Source organism: Podarcis bocagei (genome assembly GCF_964188305.1).
Source record: "Podarcis bocagei genome assembly, chromosome: 1".
Classification (NCBI taxonomy): Eukaryota; Metazoa; Chordata; class Lepidosauria; order Squamata; family Lacertidae; genus Podarcis; species Podarcis bocagei.
The window spans coordinates 99,143,329-99,157,641 of NC_138125.1; the positions used below are offsets into that span (position 1 = coordinate 99,143,329).

A 14,313-nucleotide genomic window follows, 5' to 3' on the forward strand; every position below is an offset into this window, starting at 1 on the left:
AGCTTTTTTCTATTATTGTTTAGACTCCACACACTGCCGTGGGCTGATTTTATCCACAACAATATATGATTATGTTCACTGAGTTAACAGAAGGCATCTCAATCCAAAAGAGTTAGCTGCTACCAGTGATTATGTTTGCCTGTTTAGCCAGTTCATTAATTATTTGTGGATGTGCCAGTCTTCGATAGCTGGGACTTCAGCAAGAAATATTGTCCCTGTTATATAACTCAAGTACGGACATCCAAATTCATTTGCGCCTCACTAGTTTATAGCACAGAAACCTCAACGCAGTATAGGAACTCTATGGGGTTACAGGCTACACAGAATAACTGTCAAGGTAGAATGTGAGTATCTTAAATCATAGGGTTTCTTTCAGGACCAATAATATAAATATTTTTAAATATATATATAAAGAAATAAAAAAGGTAAACACACCTTCTAGCTATTACATGTACTTAACTTCAGATAAAATTTGGTTGAGTAGGCAAACATTTTCAGTTTACAAAAAGTGAGATTAAGAAAGCATTGGAATAACTTTGGAAGTAATTTTGGTTCTGCCATTTCAGCACCATGGACAGCCCCCATACATGGAATTAAAGGTCAGAGTGTGTGATCAGTTGACTCAGCTTGCTTCTTTTGTGCAGAGTATTAAGCCAGGCTTAAAAAGCAACTCTTCCCAAAGGGTGCTGGCAGTGGCAACCATAACAGCCCTGCAGGTACATTCAAATCTAATCATGCTCACCACATGGTCTGATCTATATGTATTCACTAACATTGCAGGGAGGTGGAGATGGAAGACAATCCAGAAAATATTCTGCTTTCCTAAGCCTTTTGTTTTCATTGATGAGTTTTGTTTTGACATTTCCATGTCTGTCAGTGGAGTGGTAAGGCCTCAGATATTTTATTATAGACCACATGATGTTGTAGTCTATGAATCCCTCTTTACAATAATATATTTTCTGACCACAGCATCCTACTATAACAGAAGTCTTCACTATGTCCAATTTGGCTTAATTTATTTTCCTTTTGCTGAATACCATTTTAATCCTCATTTCTAGTTTCAGCAGGGTCATTAGTTTTGTACAGTGAAGAAAACAAATACATGACAGAATCTTTCTACTTGTACAAATTAGATGCCCACCTCTTCAGCTTGCATAGTACATGTAATATCAGAAATATAAATATTCCAGAACTGGAAGGCAATTAATTCAAATCCCCCCTTAAAGCACTGATAATGGAGAAGACTTTACAGCAGAGGTTTTCAACCTTTTTGAGTCCATGGCTCCCTTAACCAACTACATTCTTTCTGCGGCACCCCTGTGGGGCTCAGGAGCCCAGTTATGTCACCTGTTGCCTGCAGAGCTGGCAGTCCCTCACCCCTTTTTGAACACCCTTGCTTGTGGAGGGTTCCCTCAGCCTCTTCTTCTCTCCCCTCTCCCTGGGAGTCCTCCGGGCAGCTGCTGCTGCTGCCCCTGGTCTCTGAGCTTCTCTCTGCCCCCCCCCAAAGGTGCCTCCCAGAAGTACCATTTGCCTGTGGAGCTTATAGCCAGGGCTGCTGCAATAAACAGCTGTGCAAGCCTTTGGAAGGCAGAGATGTGAGAGGGTATCAGAGGAGGGAGGGAAGAAAAGAGGGACAGAGGCCAGTGTTGCCCGCAGGATCCCTGACTATCATTCAAGGCACCCCAGGGTCCCATGGCACACTGACTGAAAACCACTGCTTTACAGAAATGAATTCAAATGTCTAGTGGCAAAAGGGAATGATGTAGACAAAGAAACCGAAACTGCTATAGGCAGCCATATAGAAAGGCAGCACACTCTTTCACAACCAGAGCTTGCAATTCTCAAAAGATTTATTTCCAAGGGAGAAAAACTCCAGCCCAAGCCTCTTTTGTTCTCTGAATTCTAGAGTCAAGACAGCTACATGCTGTAACTCTGTTTACAGCAACTCCTCCCTCCTCCCTCTCCCTCTGTACATTTTGTGTTGGATCCCTGCTTATGGCTCTAATTTTGGTTACTATCATCAATCTACATTTATGGGGTTTGTGATGAAGTGGGAAATGATGACTTATGCACTGGGTCCTTCAAATGAAGAAATTTCCTCAAAATGGGACTGGTAGAAAGGAGGTTGAAAGGAAGAGATTGAAATCCTTCAATAATTCTTGGTAGTTATTCAAAACCAAAATAATAGAAGGTCGGCTAATATGTATACTGCAGATCAGGAAAGGTACCAGGAGGGCCAAGAGGACAACAATGTGGTCAACAGACAGAGTTAAGGAAATTATTAGAGGCAAGAAGGCTTCCTTCAGAAAATGGAAGTATCCTCCAAATGAGGAAAACAAAAGGGCCACAAACTTTGGTAAAAGAAATGGGAACAGACTACAGTGGTACCTCAAGTTAAGAACTTAATTCATTCTGGAGGTCGATTCTTAACCTGAAACTGTTCTTAACCTGAGGTACCACTTTAGCTAATGGGGTCTCTTGCTGCCGCTGCCGAATGAATTCTGTACTCATCCTGAAGTAAAGTTCTTAATCCGAGGTACTATTTCTGGGTTAGCCGAGTCTGTAACCTAAAGCGTCTGTAACCCGAAACGTCTGTAACCCAAGGTACCACTGTATAAGTGATGAGGGGAAAAGAATCTGAGGAGCACATTACCAAAAAACACCCCTTTAGATACCTTAGTAGCTGGAAACCTAAGGAAGTAGTTGGATCTGGGGTGAGATGGTAGTTAAAGTTGTGCTAAAGGAGGATACGCCAGCCAAACCTCCAAAGGGAGGCCCCCCCCCCCACATTAATGATGCAAACACTGAAAAAGCTTGTTCTCTTGTAACCACATTACACACCAACAAGATTATATCCTTTCCAAAAAACAAACAAACCTCAGTACCAGATATGTTACATTAAACACATGGCTTGTAGGATGTGGCATCCTGCTTTTATCCTGGGTGTGCTCAGTGCAAAACATAATCCCACCCTTCACATGTGAAAACTTGCTAAAGTAAAGATTAATTCTTTATATTTTCACATCATTTCTATATTCTCTTTTGGGTGAAGGGCAAGTTAGGAATGCATTTACGTACACAAAGCATGAACAGCACCAAACGGAAGGTACAGACTTCTGATTAACTCCTACTGAAGGACCTAATGATATTTGCTTTTGTTCACATGAACACAGCCTCTGTCACTTAAATATATTACCTATGTGTCCTGGAGCTAGTATCTCCAAATAGCGGTTAAAAGGATTGTAATGGCAATTTACATGTAGCTTAAAAAGTAAATACCCAAGAGACCGATTTAGAAGTGCTGGCTTAAATCTGAGCAAAATTTAGGCTAAATGTCTGATAACATCTCCCGACAGCAAGCTCTTTAAAATTGTGGCAGATTCCCTCAAGGGAAAAGTTAGAAGTTCCACTGCTTGGGCAATTTCAAATTAGACTGAATAAAGGACTTCAGAATATACTGCGGTGAGCTATCTCATATTGGCTGGCGATACTCAAAATGATGTAACAAATCTTTTCCCTTTCAATTTTATGTTCCTATGTATTGATGTTTTTATAATATTCTCCATTAGTTATTTAACTCTGCCCTAGTAAGCAAGGCTCTTTCAAATTCTGTTTTCATTCTTTCAAACTGTGAATCTTAAGAAGTTCTCCTCATATGATCTCATATAAATATTTTGCCTAAAAACCACGCCTTTAACAATGCATTGGTTTCTGAGCCAAGGCTGTGGCAACATAAGAGAGGGCATTTTCTGCCATGGCACCCTGTATGTGACGCTGCAACCCTGCTCCAAAAAGTTAGGTTAGTTTCCCCTATTTGTGTTCTGCTACCAATTCTATTTCTCTGCTTATTCATTTATACTGACATCCTCTATGCTGCTTTTCAGGATCACAGCTCCTCCCAAAGTGGCTCAAAATAAAAATCACAACATAATAAAACATTATGAACTACATAATTAAAATGAATACATAATTTAATTCCTTATATATAAGGCAGACAATCAGGAGATACCAAGACTACATAAAAATACCATAGCCAGCACCCTCATTTCCAACACTGAATATGAGCCACCCCAGCTCATCTTAACCAAAAGCTGACCGGAATGATTTTTTATGGCTCTTCTGAAAGAAAACAAGGAGAGTGCTACATAAAGCTCACCGGGAAGGGAGTTCCATAAACAGGGTGCCACCAATGAAAAATCCTTATCTCATGTGGCCACCCATCTAACTGTATCCACTGGTGGATCCATAAGCAGAACTTCTGGTGGTTCACATGGATCCACACTGTCCTTTCACTTAACTTGGTTTCAAACAATTTGGGGCTTTAAAGCACTTTGAACTGAGCCCAGAAATGAATTGGCAACCATTGCAGCTGGAGTAATAGGCTCAGAGTGTCTTGCCCCAACTAACACCCAGTTGCTTTCTGCACTAGCTTTCATTTCTGAGCCATATTCAAAGGCATCCCCATATAAAGTGCACTGCAGCAGTATACTCAATTGAAAAGTTTCCCTTTTAAACAAACTATTGATTCTGTTGACAATTTTCATGCTTTTGCTTTTGTTGAATTTTTAACTACTGCTGTGCGTATGAGTGACTACTGCTGTGCAGAAGAACAGAGCACACATTATTAAAAATAAACATTGCAACATCATTTGGATTTACATTTAATTAATGGACCCCATCCACTCTGTTCCTCTGTTCAGTCCTTGCTGTAATATTAGTAATTTTGTTCTGCAAGCCATAAGTGAGAATGGGACATGCCTACACCTTCAAAGTTGCACTGAACTGTTCCTTGTAAAAAAATATGTGGAGACCATAACAGTCCAGGCTGGCCCAATAATTTTTAAATGTTCTAACTTCCAAATATTAGTCTCTCTTTTTCATAGCACCTCCAATTCAAATAGGTTTTTACAGCCTTTTTTGTTGTTGTGTGCTACTAATGAACACTTTTAAGCTACATGTGTTGTTGGCAAGACAATCTCAAACTACAGATGGCAGAGCAGATCTCTTTATTTGCCTGTCCTTTCCATTCTCGGAAATGCTAAAACAAGTGAAAAAACACACACACTAATATATATATGCCAAATCAATGTCAGTTTTAAAGTGGATTATTTCTTTAGGGCTATAGCATCATTTGATCTAATTAGTCAAAGCTGAATGAAGCAGTTGTTTATAGGTTTTTTTTTAAAGCCAAATCATGTACAAGCTTGAGAAGCAGTGAAACCACCTTCAGTAATAATTTCCACAGGGAAAGTATTGTGAGTCTCTTGCAGCAGAAATAACAAAAAGAGTCTTGTGGCACCTTAAAGAGCTTAACAAATGTTATTATAACACAAGCTTTCACAGACCAGATCCTTCAGATGCACAGAGTGTGACCCCCCAGTTGTCAGGTGTAAATTTGACATGGCTGTAAAAGGGTGAAATATAGTTCAACTAAGGCTTCAGCTACTTAACACTACTCATCTGAGCCTAAATCAGCCCATGTAGTTCATCCACTTTCTGGTCACTACTGTGCAACTACATAATGGACATACAAGCACCAACTTATTTCAGAAACCTACTGCAGATATTTACATGCTTCTGTCTGGTTTCTATCAAGGAATATGAAACAGACCCAGAGCACTTCTTGTTACCTATGACTCCCAGCTAAAACCACTACAACAAATCATCAGAGATCTAAAGCTTATCCTGGACAATGATACTATTCACAGTCCTTAGGTGACAATTCTGTACTCTTCTTTTTTTTACCGATGACCCCATCCTCAACCAAAAACATCTACTCAGCAGCAAGAGCAGGCAACATAACAGAGAAATAAACAAGGACCAGACCCTACAACAAATCCAAATGTCAACTCTTGTCCCCATGTCTACTCTGGCAATAGTATTACAGGACCTAAATACATCAGCCACAAAATATACGGGACAATCTGCCAGAAATGACCTTCTGATTTTTGCATAGGCCAGGCCCGACACAAAAGAATGAATGAATACAAATATGGCATCGGAAATGGCTTCCCCTCCTTTTCAGAACACAAATTCACCTCCCCCAGACTAAATGACATTCTAATCTCTGAATCTGAAGCGAGCGGTAGCTAAGCAGGAAGCAGCAGTTAGTAACAAATGGTGATGATTTAAAGCCAACATTCGAATACTGATTTATTTCAAGAAGTGTGTTTTCCATGCAACAAATGTCTGAAATATAAAAGCTAGTTTGAGCTTTAGAGACATAATTCTGGAATGAAAATTGGTGGGTAATTAATATTAATTCACTTGATGGGTCTTACATGATTTAGGATTCAACAGTGCAACCTTATAGCTCAGTTGTAAAGCACACGCTTCGCATGCAAAAAGTTCAAGGTTCAATTACTGGCAGAGATAGGGCTGGGAAAGACCCCTGTCTGAAACTGTGGAGAGATGCTGCCAGTCAGTATTGACACTACTGAGCTAGAGTAACTAATTCTCCTACTTGGTATAAGGCAGCGTCCTATGTTCCTATCAGAGCCAGGTTACATGTTGGTGGACATCTACTCTAAAATCTAAATGGCCTCCACTCATTTCCTGAATAGGGAGCTGGCTCACATTTTAAGATTGTCTACATCTATATCTATATCCAATGTACAGACAATGACCGATTTGCGCCTGTCCAATTGATGTGCGACCATGACTGCGCATCATGGTGACCCAGAAGTGGCTTGGAAAGGGGGATGTAATGGGGGGGATGGGATGGGGGCATAACAGGGCATAGCAGGATGTAATGTGGTGAAATGGGCTTATGCACGCTCCACTGATGCGTGTGAAGACCTAGGACACAACCCCCGCACAAATCCGGGGTGGCCTGTATAACAATTACAAAAACCTTGACCCTTTCAAGAGTGGAAGCATACTATAAAAAGCCACCTAAGCATTAAGGTTTCTCATGAAGCATATCATTTTACATGCAAAATCTAAAGTAGAAGACTAACTTTAAAAGCAGATACTTGTGACCTGGCCACTGGAGCACCCTGGCATTTGAAAAAACACTTACATGTCATACTGATGTTGCTGTCGTGTGGGAATCCCTTGCAGACGAGTGCAGTGCCTAGAGACAGTTGTGTATCCACAGCAGTGACCACAGGAGGAATGACTGCTGGGAGGAGTGCAGAGAAAAGTAACACCTTTGTGCATCTGCATGTGCACAACCTTCATCCACCCCAGCTGCAACAAAACATCTCTCTCCTGTATCGGTTTCTAAAGGTGTTGTAACCCTCCAACAGTTTGACTTCACCCCCAAAAGCACACTCCTCCATTCTTTCCTGAGACATATGGATGCCACCAACATGTGGTTTCTAACTGAAAAGTATATTTGGCGCACAAAAGCCTGGTTTGCAGTCACACTAAACCAACCCTAGCTTAGCACAAATGCGCAGGCTCCCAGAGAGGAGATCAGTATCATTTTGATTTTGAACAAAGCAATGGCTATGCTTAGTGTGTCTTCTGAACGCAGGCTTGTGGTTTAGCTCTCTCTAAACTAACTATGAAGTGTGACCAATATTTACCCTGTGGGAGAGTAAAGCCACGAGTCTAGTTTTGGATGACACAGTAGGTCAAGCCTTTACTTTGCTCAAGCACAGCACAGCAGCAAAACTACCAGGTAGGAGCAAAATGTCTGCAATCTCTTCTCCAGGAGCTCTCACACATTTGTGCTAAGCAGTGGTTTGGCTTAGTGTGCCATGCAACCCAGGCCACAGTTAAAACTACAGAAACCCTGGAAGAAGGACCTTGACAGATTAGAGAACTGGGCCAAAACAAACATGATGAACTTTAACAGGGAGAAATGTAAAGTACTGCACTTGGGCAAAAAAAAATGAGAGGCACAAATACAAGATGGGGGACACCTGGCTTGAGAGCAGTACATGTGAAAAGGATCTAGGAGTCTTGGTTGACCACAAACTTGACATGAGCCAACAGTGTGACGCGGCAGCTAAAAAAGCCAATGCAATTCTGGGCTGCATCAATAGGAATATAGCATCTAGATCAAGGGAAGTAATAGTGCCTCTGTATTCTGCTCTGGTCAGACCTCACCTGGAGTACTGTGTCCAGTTCTGGGCACCACAGTTCAAGAAGGACACTGATAAACTGGAACGTGTCCAGAGGAGGGCAACCAAAATGGTCAAAGGTCTGGAAACGATGCCTTTTGAGGAACGGCTAAGGGAGCTGGGCATGTTTAGCCTGGAGAAGAGGAGGGTAAGGGGTGATATGATAGCCATGTTCAAATATATAAAAGGATGTCATATAGAGGAGGAAGAAAGGTTGTTTTCTGCTGCTCCAGAGAAGCAGACACGGAGCAATGGATCCAAACTACAAGAAAGAAGATTCCACCTAAACATTAGGAAGAACTTCCTGACAGTAAGAGCTGTTCGACAGTGGAATTTGCTGCCAAGGAGTGTGGTGGAGTCTCCTTCTTTGGAGGTCTTTAAGCAGAGGCTTGACAACCATATGTCAGGAGTGCTCTGATGGTGTTTCCTGCTTGGCAGGGGGTTGGACTCGATGGCCCTTGTGGTCTATTCCAACTCTATGATTCTATGATTCTAAGGGAAGCCTGAAACAACAACACTGCATAGAGAACATATTCCACCATTATTATTGGCCAAAAACATGGGGGAAGGAGGCAACAAAACTACTTGCAAGCACATATATTTCACTGAACTTAATAGAACTTAATTGTGGATAGGATCTTGCAAACAAACAGAAACGCTTTCCTTTTTGAGAAAAAGCAAAACAGGCTCAATTACCCAACGTTCAAATAATCAAACGGTACAAACTGGTACAATATCATTGACTTATATCACATTACTATGTACAATCAGCTCTTCAAGTGTTTATCAGTTAGGAAATACACATACATATTTCCAGACATTAGTCACTATATCATCTGCATCTAGCTTAAAGAAGATACTAGTTTTTCTGGAATCCTTGATATCACAATACAGTATTTTAGCTTTATATAAACGGAAGGTTAAAAGTTTTTTTTAAAAAATATTTTGTTTAACAAGGAAGTTGAGCCAAATGCTATTGTGTTCTCCTTAGTGGAGGGATAACTAAACTGCATGCCACAGTAATGCTGCAGAAAAATTGGCAATTAGACAAGTGCCATGTGTACTATCTCTTAGAAGCAGAAAGCAATTATTTGTCTCCGCCAGACTGTGACGAACAGTAACTTGACATTATTTAAAAGATACTAATGCATGGTAGATTCTTATTATTCAGGGAGGACAGGGTTTTATATAATCTTCAAGTTACAACGATTTATTATTACATGTGTATATGCCTGAAGTGCAGTTATTTCTATATAACACCATTTCAACAAGTCCCTGTTAACTATGTCTATCCGAAGAGTTTAGCAAAGATCCAATCATTCCTATAAGCAAGATGATGCCCAGAGTGGAGACTAATTTTCTATCACATAAAGATTAATTGTGCTTTTATCTGCTGAATATGTACAATTTTTGTAAACTGTATTGAAATTGATAAAAGGATGACTATAAATGATTTAAATAAATATTTTTTTTTAAAAAATGAAGACTGACTTTTAAAGCAAGAAGATATTATGCTGCATTTCTTTTCAAAATCAGACCTGTATGTTGATTTTGAACCATTATTTAATGTTCCCCTTTAAAAAGTTGATAAAAGGAGGATCGTTCTTTAAATGGCAAAACATATAACAGATGCTTTTTTTCAGGCATTCAACTACTTCCATGAAAAATGTACTGGCACATATGCTTCCAGTGTCAATTTTTCGGTTACATTTCAGTTCTCTAGTCCTCTCTTCAAAAACCATAAAGCGCTGACTACAAAAAATGATGTCTGTGTATACACATGCTCTTGTTAGGTCTAATACGTTTTTAAAAAAACCAGGTTGTCTCTCGGATGCCTTAGGAAACAAGCCTCCCTCTGGAAGTGCTAGAAGACGTGTGATTACAGGTAACATTGTGCACACATAAATGCCTGCTGAAAAACTTGATCTGCTGCCATTCTTCTTATCAAACTGCAACACCTCAGAATAGATACCTTTTTTTAAAAAAAGAAAACCATATATATATATATATATATATATATATATATATATATATATATCCCACACAAAAAAGGGAATGGAAATTGATTCAGTGCTACTGGTTTTATCTGACAGTGTTTTCACAGCTGGCAACCTACTATATGCCTGCAAAGACATTTAGGGGTTCTATAGATTTCTTTGGATGGCAAATGAGGAGATAAAGCAAATATCATTCCTTTATCTGATCATGTGTAAAATGAATGGTTCAAACACTACAACAGTGATAAGATGATTGCTAAATGATTCTTCTCAATTTCTATCAAAAGGGTTGATGGAAGAAATTAAGACTGACATTGATAAGTTGCATTCTCAAGCACTGTGAGGTTTCATGATGAAAGACTACTTTGGGGAGGGGTGGGAAGTAGAAATACATCTACTGCACGTAGCTCTTTGTTTCACATGGGAGGAACTTTTGGAATTATTATTTTTTTCGTTTTCTCTCCCTTGCCAAATCAATGCCTTTCGGTTCTAAAAGCAAACCTTGCAAGTGTGATCTATTTGTACTTTGTCATTCAATCCCATTTAGTCTGTTGCACGATTCTGCTCTATCTCAATAATTCATTAAAGCACTCACCTAATCTGACTCTGGTTTTTCAGTTCTTTCTAAGGCGAACATTATTTACTCAAATATGTCAAGCTTAATAGAGACATTACAGTATGACACGTGCCAGACTTAATGCATAGACCCCATTAATCATATTTTTTCCTTCCATGCAATGCATCTGGCTATATTTTTTAAGAGGATAGTGTGAAACCTAAAAAAAAGAGTCTAAACCAGGAACTGATACTCCTAAGTATTGGCCAACAACATCTGGCAGGGGTGGTGATAGCATATTTCCCCATACCTGGTCCAAATACAGTGGTGCCTCGCAAGACGAAAATAATCCGTTCCGCGAGTCTCTTCGTCTAGCAGTTTTTTCGTCTTGCGAAGCAACCCTATTAGCGGCTTAGTGGATTAGCGCTATTAGCGGTTTAGCGGCTATTAAAGGCTTAGTGGCTAAAATGCTATTAGCGGCTTAGAAAAAGGGGGGGGGGAGCGAAAAAAATCACAAGACTCGCAAGACGTTTTCATCTTGCGAAGCAAGCCCATAGGGAAATTCGTCTAGCGGGTTTTTCGTCTTGCGAGTCATTCGTCTTGCGGGGCACCACTGTAGTAAAGTAACAAAAAAGATTAGTTGTTGTACAGTGGTGCCCTGCAAGACAAATGCCTCGCAAGATGGAAAACTCGCTAGACGAAAGAGTTTTCCGTTTTGGAGGTGCTTCGCAAAACGAATCTCCTATGGGCTTGCTTCACAAGACGACAATGTCTTGCGAGTTCCTGCTGGTTTTTTCCCCTCCCCCCCTTTTCTAAGCCGCTAAGCCGCTTATCAGCTGATCCGATCAGCAGATAAGCCGCTAAAAGCAGCTAAAAGCCGCTAATAGCGCTAAGCCGCTTATCAGCTGATCCGATCAGCAGATAAGCCCCTAAAAGCCTCTAAAAGCCGCTAATAGCGCTAATCCGCTAATCCTTCAATGGGCTTGCTTCGCAAGTCGAAAAAAACCGCTAGACGAAGAGAATCACAGAACGGATTCTTTTCGTCTTGCGAGGCACCACTGTAATACAGTTAACAAGTATAATCATACATATAAATACTAACTGGAGAGCCATTTGACACAGTAGCAAAATATGACTATACTTGGGTCTCAGGTTTCATTTAAAAGCTGGTATAGCATAGTGGATGTCTAAAGTTGGGAGGTAGGTACTTAAACCTGTGGTCATGTATGAACTCAGTATCATTTCTAAGATCTGTAAAGCTAATATGCAGTGGGTAGAACTATGATTTACTATGTAAGGATTAGGAAATTTGAATAATTGAAATTATCACCATCATCACCACCACTATCCAAATAGAGTCAGCTGCATCTCAGTTGTATTGGAATCAATGGGACTGCAGTTGCAACTAGCTTGCCTCACTGATTCCAGCAGAACTTAGGTTTCATGCAAAAATTATGGTCTAATGAATTACACTTTCTGAGTAGGTTCAGGAATGTCTTGGATTGCAAGACAGGCACACTGTCTACCACTCTGGGCTTTAGGCTTGTTGTTCTTGCTGTTCCTGGAGGTCTGGAAGCGACTGTATAAGGTTTGGAATCTTGTGTTGTGGCCATCAGTTTGTCTGTAGGCTCACAGAGTGTAGTGTCACATAAGGCTGTCAAGTTTGGAGCACATTTGGAGCAGCGGGGGGGTTATGCCAGACTGCTTTTTTTAGATTTCAGCTCGGCATTTAATACCATTCTACCACAACGTCTGATGTCTAAACTGGAAGATCTGGGGCTTCCGTTATCACTTTGTGGGTGGATATTGGACTTTTTGTCAGACCGCCCCCAGAGGGTTCGGTTGGGCCCTTATACCTCTAGTATGCTTAGGACTAACACAGGAACACCACAGGGATGCGTACTCAGTCCGCTCCTTTATATTCTCTACACGTACGATTGTGTCGCTGCTCACCCTAGTAATAGGGTTGTCAAATTTGCAGATGACACAACCGTGATTGGGCTCATCTCTGAAAGGGAGGGTGAAACGGACTATAGAGATGAGGTGGAGCGGCTGACAGAGTGGTGCAGAGCTAACAACTTGCTCATAAATACAAGGAAGACAAAGGAGCTTGTGGTGGACTTCAGGAGACAGAAGAGCAATGTCCAGCCACTTTTGATTGATGGGGTCTGTGTGGAGAGGGTAACAACGTTCAGATTTTTGGGCATTGAATTACAAGAGGATCTGTCCTGGAGTGTCAACACAAGGGGGCTTGTGAAGAAGGCGCAGCAGAGACTGTACTTTTTGAGAATTCTAAGGAAAAACCATCTTCCGCAGAAACTGCTGCTTGCCTTCTATCACTGTGCCATTGAGAGCGTGCTCACTTATGGCTTATGTGTGTGGTACGGAAGCTGTACTACCCGGGACAGGTTGGGGTTGTGCAGAGTTGTTAAGGCAGCAGAGAGCATTGTTGGCTGCCCACTCTCCACCTTAGAGCAGATTTATGCCACAAGGTGCCATAGGAAGGCACTGGACATAGTAAAAGATCCATCGCATCCTGGTCACTGTCTCTTCGAGCTCCTGCCGTCGGGACGGAGATACAGGACGATGAAGACAAGAACAAGCCGTCTTAAGAACAGCTTCTTCCCCAGAGCGATCTCGGCCCTGAATGGGAAGCCTGGACTTTGAAAGTCATCTAATCTTCCTTGCTGTTTTATACTGTATTGTTTTAATAAGTGTTTTTATAGTTGATTTGATTTTGTGTGGAGTGCCCTACCTGGGTGGATGGAGCAGCCAAGTAATTTCGTTGTCCCCGAGAGGGGGCAATGACAATAAAGATATTATTATTATTATATTATTATTAAGTCCTTGCGGCCTCTTTACAGCTTAAGTCCATGCTGGGTTTCTAGTAGCCCAGCCTCCGCCTACAAAGATGTCCCTTCCAGGTGGTGGTACACCCTTAAAGCATCCAGCATAACGGAGAGGATTAGGGTGGTAACAGTTGTACCAGGTATAAATGCTACTGTCCAGAGAGGATCCTAAAGGTTATCTAGCTCAGGCATAAAGTATAGTGAACTCAGTTCTATGAGTGCAAGTTCCTATGTAGCCAAAACAGTATCATTCATGTGTGAGAACTGGTCTGGCAGAACTCCAAGGTTTAGAAACAGAAAAACCTTTAAACACACATCTAAGTTGGGAGTGACCACAGGATGTGGCTGACTATTGGGAGTGGGTGAGGAACTCAGAAAACCTGGGTGGTCGGGAATGGAAGAAGGCATATCTGGCTGGCAGGCAAAGGAACATTCCACACTCTAACATTTTGATGCAGGGCCCATTTATGTATACTAAGAGTGAATCCATTTATCTATTAAATTACAGTTGCTTGTAGCCCACTCTTCATTGAATATTTTCAATCCCAGAGCAGGGCACAAAAGTAATAGAGATAAACGGAGCAAAAACAGTATACCAAAATCATATGAACAGGTCCAGTGAACAAATTAGCAATTCGACCCTAAGGCAAACAAGAAAAACAACAATGAGGACAAAAGCTATCATTTCCAATTTAGCCAAATACCTAACAAATACGAGCACAGGGCATTCAAACTGATTAACCACCAATGGTCTTATAGTAACAGTTCCCAGCCCATTTTTCATCTATGGCAACTACCTCTCTCTCACACACAAAGGGCCCCACTCGATGGCTTCTGAG

The 14,313-nt window shown here is 41.0% G+C and overlaps 1 protein-coding gene across 10 annotated transcripts in view; it reads right to left on the reverse strand.

Annotated features, from left to right (window-relative positions):
• Positions 1-14,313, reverse strand: part of NCKAP5 (NCK associated protein 5) — a 548,005-nt gene that overhangs the window by 59,742 nt on the left and 473,950 nt on the right. The gene's annotated exons all lie outside the window — the stretch shown is intronic.